Source organism: Rhincodon typus, chromosome 3 (assembly GCF_021869965.1).
Source record: "Rhincodon typus isolate 14 chromosome 3, sRhiTyp1.1, whole genome shotgun sequence".
Taxonomy (NCBI): Eukaryota; Metazoa; Chordata; class Chondrichthyes; order Orectolobiformes; family Rhincodontidae; genus Rhincodon; species Rhincodon typus.
Window position 1 is genome coordinate 25040798 of NC_063334.1, and position 6000 is coordinate 25046797.

The following is a 6000-nucleotide window of genomic DNA, read 5'->3' on the forward strand; positions in this document are numbered from 1 at the left end:
TTCCTGTCTTTGAGGTGCTTCCAAACCTTAGGTTCCTGTGCACAAAGATGAAAGTTGTACAAATGTTGCAAAAGTACATCAGAATGTGTTGTATTGTTACCAATATTACTTATGCATCTTTAAATTACAAATATATTTTAGATCAACAACACCTGTAATTTTCAAGGCTCTGGAAGTTTTCATGCATTCCCACCAATCTTCAAATGAAACCCTTCAATGTTCATGCCTTGAAAAATAATGCCAGCCTCTGAAGCCCAGATCTCCACTGTTTCCAGAAAACATCTTAAAATGCCAGCCACCTTTCCCAAAGCAGTCCCTATCCTTCCTTCAAGGACATGCATTCAAAAGTCTATCTCAAACCCCCATACACACACAAATACACAGAAATCAGGTACATAATTAACTAGCTTGGATGTTCTACACCGTTTCAGCAAAACAAAGATTTAATTTAAACCAAAACATGTCTAACCAGTAAGGTCACTGGTAGTCCAGGAACCAGTGTTCCAGAAGACAGGCCAGCTCAATCAATTTGATACCTAAAAGCAGAACTAGATTTTGTGATGGAGAGAGAACTATCTTATTCATTGTGGACCTTCCTACATAGTCTTTTGAAACAATCAAATCACAAAAAGCCAAAAGCAATGTTTATTTAACCTCTTAAATAAGAAGTGGTGGAAATTAAGACATTTTGAAAGAAACAGCACAATTATAAAGCATTTTGGTGGCAGTTACTCAAAAGCAAAACTGCTAACCAAACATTTACTCAAATTCTTAAGAATTTGTAAAAACCCTACTGAATGTTTGACTCTCTTCAATTAAATCAAGTCTTCTTTCTGAATAACACCAACACAGAAAGTACTCACATTTCTACTGGAAATCTAATGTTTTAGTCATCACACTGAAATTGGAGAAATCTCTACAAAATGGCTACCTTGAAGGCAGATCCATTGAGAAAAACCAACATGGTTTCACAATCTACTTATGCTAAATTTTACACAGGAAGGTACCATGGGCAATTAAGCTCAACCTGCCCTGGGAAATCACCTGCAGGATCTTCAATCAATTGAAGAGTAGGAGATGCCAGAAGCTCACTGCTATTCTGATGTGAATACTGTGTTTCAAGATCTGAGCAACCATAATTACATGGCAAAAAGGAACTAAGCAGATACAAGAGTAGGACCACATCTCCCAATTCCCCATTCTAGTGACAAGTCTCCCCTCCAAACCAGGAAGGATAATTAAGCTATTTACAAAGAAATTCCCAGGACATAAGCAACCTCCCTACAGTTGTGCTGAAAGGACACCACAACATGGCTGTCAACACATATGCATTCTTGTTTTGGCGTCATTACTCCTTGATACATTTTTGTTAAATGGTAAATAATCTTGATTTTCTCTGCAATATATTTTGAAATTTATCATACATTTTTCTCCACTAAGACAGCATGCAAGATCTTATATTTAATGGATATCTATGATCTATCTCATTTTAATTTCTGATACATGGACACATCGCTTCCAGCCTAGCCATGAGTAAAACAAAAATCTCACTCAATTCTGAATACACTACTTTAAACAAAAACTTTAAATTCACCAAACCATGGAAGCAACACCTTCAAGTGTCTGCAGAACATTGCTCAATTGTAGTTGAATACAAAGCTCAAAAATCATTCAGTTCAGTTAATGAGGTTCTCAGAAATGCACTGTCTAATTCTAGATGTGTTTCAATTCTGTGTCCTTGAGATTTCAGAAGATATATGAAAGGACCACCTCACTCTACACTTCCTCTTTTAGTCCATCTTTCCTTATCTCTGCAAGGATCTGCCTTCAAAGAAGAAAGAATTTCACGTTTTCAAAATTATCTAACACAAAATGCTTTAAAAGATTTAACATGGTCACAGAAACAGATCACCAGAACTTGGTGTCAGAACTAAATCAAATTGGAGAGCACTTTGTAAAAGAAGCTCTCTCTTACCAAGGTCTCCTCCAGATCGCAGGGCTGAGAACAGTTTCTTTCTCCACCATTTTCTGTTTTATTCTCCCTCTGTGAAGGACAATGCTATGGGCCTACCTGAATGCAAGAGGGATCTCTGGCGCTTCCAGTGGCAGAAACATCTAAAGACTAAGCAGTCGTTCTTCTTTCACACACAACTCACTCCCTGGAGCTGATTTTTAAAAAAATGGCTTCACATCAGGCTAGAGGAGGAGTCATTCCTATGGACCCTCATGGCGAGAAAGGGAGTTCTCCACGACACATTCAATAACAAAAGAAACCTTGTAATTCAAGCTAGAGCGAGATAGACCTTCAAGAGGAGAGGAAGCCATGCATGTCTGGGGCACATTTAGAAGAGGAAAGAGACTAAGAGCAGGAGGGGGTGGGGGAGGTGGCCTATGAGGAAGTGCAATGGTTTGCAGCCCTGGCTGCTGTCGCTGCCTTTGTGTCTAGACCTGAGACCAGCTGCACAGCAACTATGGAGCTTTCATGGAGAGAACGCTAGCATGGTTACAGGCTGCTCCTCAAAAAACACACACAAGCCAAATAAAGCAAAAGCTCCCGATGTAATGGCTTCTGCGCTAGCTCAGAGAGAGAGAGAGCGAGAGAAGCACTTTCTCTTCTCAACTCAAAGGGGAGCCACGAGAAACATTCAAAAAAACAAAGGAACAAAGAGACTACTCACCTCTTGCACGGCCACAATGTCTTGAGGGACCCTCCTTCTTCCTGGAAAGCACAAGATCCATGCAAGGGGAAGAGGGAATGTTGAGAAATGTTGAAAAGATGTGGCTCTGGCTGCGCTCCTAGTCCTCCAGAGCTGCCTTCCCTCGCAAGCACTAGCCACCCCCACCACTGGAGAAAGGCAGAGTCACACATTAATACAACACAGAGACATGCAATGCAAGCTCGGCTCTCATTAATAAGCACTGGCAAGTTGGAGGAGCAGTCTTATCCCGGCAGCATTCACTTACACACAAGGAGCAAGATGTCCTTCTCTCTCTTCTCCCGTTGCGAGCCCAAGGCTCCTCGTCTCTTTCTCTTTTCTCGCTCTCTGCTCTGGCTGCCCTTGTGTTGAAAGTTCCTCCTTCATGGGTTTGTCTGCAGGGATCTTACAGGATCGCCATCTCTCTCATTCCTCGTCCTCCCCCCCTTCCAACACCAACCGCTCCAGCTCCTTTCTTTTTTCTCTTTTGCTGCTAAAACTGCAGATGACCTGATCTGTGACGGGCACTTTAGCAGGAAAGGGAGAGAGAAAAAAAGAGAAGGCAGAGAGAGAGGGATTGAAAAAAAAGTTGATGACAAAGCGCTGGTGTGGGGGAGGTTGAGAGAGTTGAGCAGACCAGCCACAGGGGGGAGAGAAGGAGAAGGCTTCCCCAGGCAATGTGCCAATCTAACAGGTGCCAGGGACAATCACTTGAACCCAATTTGGGAGGACAGGAGGGACGGGGGGTTAACACACATTAATTATTGGGAAGGAAAATATAAATAAAAGTTCTATATCTCCCGCATGAGTAATTGCTTTGACAGCACAAAGCTGCAAAGTTCTAGGATTGCTCTGAATTGGGAAGATCCTCTGTCACCTTTGTATTTTATTAAATTAACAAGGTCTGGGAAAAGTTCCTCGCATGTCCAAAGGTGACATTTCACCTCTTTAAAATGAAACTTCTACAGAGACACTCTTTAATTTCGCTTCCCTCCTTGTAAAGTGAACCAGTCTGTGACGTAAGGCGCTGCCCAAAGAGATAAATTGAGTAGGTCCTGTTCCAACTCTGGTATTTTCCTGGCTAAAAATGCCTTGGACGTTAAGCTGCAATCCACCTTTCAACCTCCCTTCCCCTCCACTGCCCTGTCTGGATGGCAGATAAAAACGCCGCTTTGTGGGGAGGGAGAAGCTTTGAGAGCATTAATCTTAGCGAGTAAACAAGGGAAGAGGTTGTATTGTACGGCGGCGGCAGCAGCAGCGGCAGAGCTAGACGCTACTGGGATCTAATCTGCTGCGGCTGCTAAGTTGTAAAGCAACAGACCTTAAGGCAGCTTGTGATCTAAATACTACGTTCAGGCTGGGGGTTGGGAGCGGGCGAGGGAATGCAAGGAAGGCTTTGGGAGCTTTGAAGCTATGCACATGAGATGAATCTGAGATTACTGGACGAAAGAACACAAGGCAATGTCTTCAAATGGTGCATCAGGAAAAATTCCATCTGACAATCGTAGCAATTCTTCAGAGCTCATTTCCCCCTCGTGTTTCATTTTTTTTCTTCCACCTTACTGAAGAAAAGTGCTAAGGTTTTGTTTTCTCCAGATTTAGATTTGGTGCTGGATGAGGAGACCCATATCTGAGACAAAATATCAAGGTATTTAACATGCCCTCGAACATGAAAAGAGGTGTGGCCCCGCCTCCTTACATGCACTCATCCACATAAATTCACTCACTCACATCTACACGAAGACATGTTCACGCACTAGCATTCACTCAATCACACTCACGCTTGCATTCACACACTTTCAAATTCACGCACATTCAGACACTCACTCAGATTATCACTTACACTAAGGCACACAAACATATTCACACTCATTTATACTCGCACTTCAATCAATCACAGATTTGTTATGATGCAGAAGGAGGCCATTCTGCCCATCGTGCCTGCACCTGTTCTTTTACCTGGTGCCAATCTCCTGCTTGAATCTCTCAGTTGAAACTGCCTCCACCACATTTCCAGGCAGTGCACTGCAAACCCTAATTGCTCACTGCATGAATAGGTTTTGTTTTTGTCACATCACCCTTGCTTCTTTTGCACATCACTCTAAATCATTGTCCTTTTTATTCTTTTACACGCAGGAACAGCTTCTCCCTATCTATCCAGCCCAATCATGATTTTGAAAATCTCTATCGATCTCTCAGCCTTCTTCTTTCCAAGGACAACAGTCCCAACTTCCTCAACCTGTCCTCAACTGATGTTTCTCATTCCTGGAACCATTCCTGCAAATCCCTTGTGTACTGTCTCCAATGCATTCACATTTTTCCTATAATGTGGTGTCTGCAACTGTACATGATACTCCAGCTAAGGGTCTAACAAGTGTCTTGTACAGGATCAGCAGGTCCTCTCTGCACATGTGCTTATGTCGCAATTAATAAAACTGAGAACACTGTAAGCTTTATTAACTGTGCTCTTCACCTGTCCTGCCACCTTCAATGACCTGTGCACATATGCACCAGGTCTCTCTGCTCCTGCAACCTCTTTAGAATAGTGTCTTCTATTTTGTATTGTCTTTCAACATTTTACTGACTAATGTGCATCACCTCACACTTCTCTGCGTTGAACCTCATCTGCCACCCATTTCACCAATTTGTCAATGTACTTTTGACTCAGTTGGACTCATTCACAATCACTCAATGGCACCCAGTCATCCATTCATATACACCCACACATGGATACACAGACTCAAACACATGCACACTGATACACTCACATTCTCTCTCACACGTGCTTGCTCAAACTTTCTCACATGGACCAAAAATAAAACACCGGTGCTACTGTTTACTTTGGCACCAGGTTCAAAAAATGAAACACACCAATGAAGTATTGAAATATACCTTAATTTAGTTATAATTCAAAACGTTTACTGTGTTTCAAAAAGACATGGTTAAATACTACATGGAGAATTGCACTCAGTTCCAGATACCAAAACTCAGGAAAGGTAGTTGGGAAGCAGTATAGATTCACCAACATGGAATGGGATAGTTTCTGAGGATAGGCCATGTAGACTAGGCTTGGGATCTTTTGAGTTTGAAAGGATTGTGGGTAGTCTGATGTTAAATTGACAAAGAGATTTGTTAAAATAGATAAACTGTTTCCTCTGGTGGGAAAATCCAAACAAGGAAGATGTAGAGCAAGACAATTTAGAATTGGAACAGGAAGTTTTTTCTCACAGAAAGCGCACTAGAAATCTAGACCTCTCCTACTGTGGAAGCTGGATGCCAATTTAAATTTTCAAGATTGAGATCA

At 42.1% G+C, this 6000-nt stretch overlaps 1 protein-coding gene across 5 annotated transcripts in view; it reads right to left on the reverse strand.

The window, feature by feature from the left end:
• Nucleotides 1–3958, reverse strand: part of znf462 (zinc finger protein 462) — a 104996-nt gene extending 101038 nt beyond the window's left edge. For 3 of the 5 annotated variants that reach the window (XM_020530366.2, XM_048595013.1, XM_048595014.1), the window contains exons 1-2: nt 2965–3958; nt 2679–2845 (exon numbers count right to left, since the gene is read on the reverse strand). The gene's annotated coding sequence lies outside the window, so the exon portion shown is untranslated. The remainder of the gene's footprint in view (nt 1–2678; nt 2846–2964) is intronic. The other 2 variants (XM_020530367.2, XM_020530363.2) reach the window with 1 other exon arrangement.
• Between the last annotated feature and the right edge of the window lie 2042 nt (nt 3959–6000).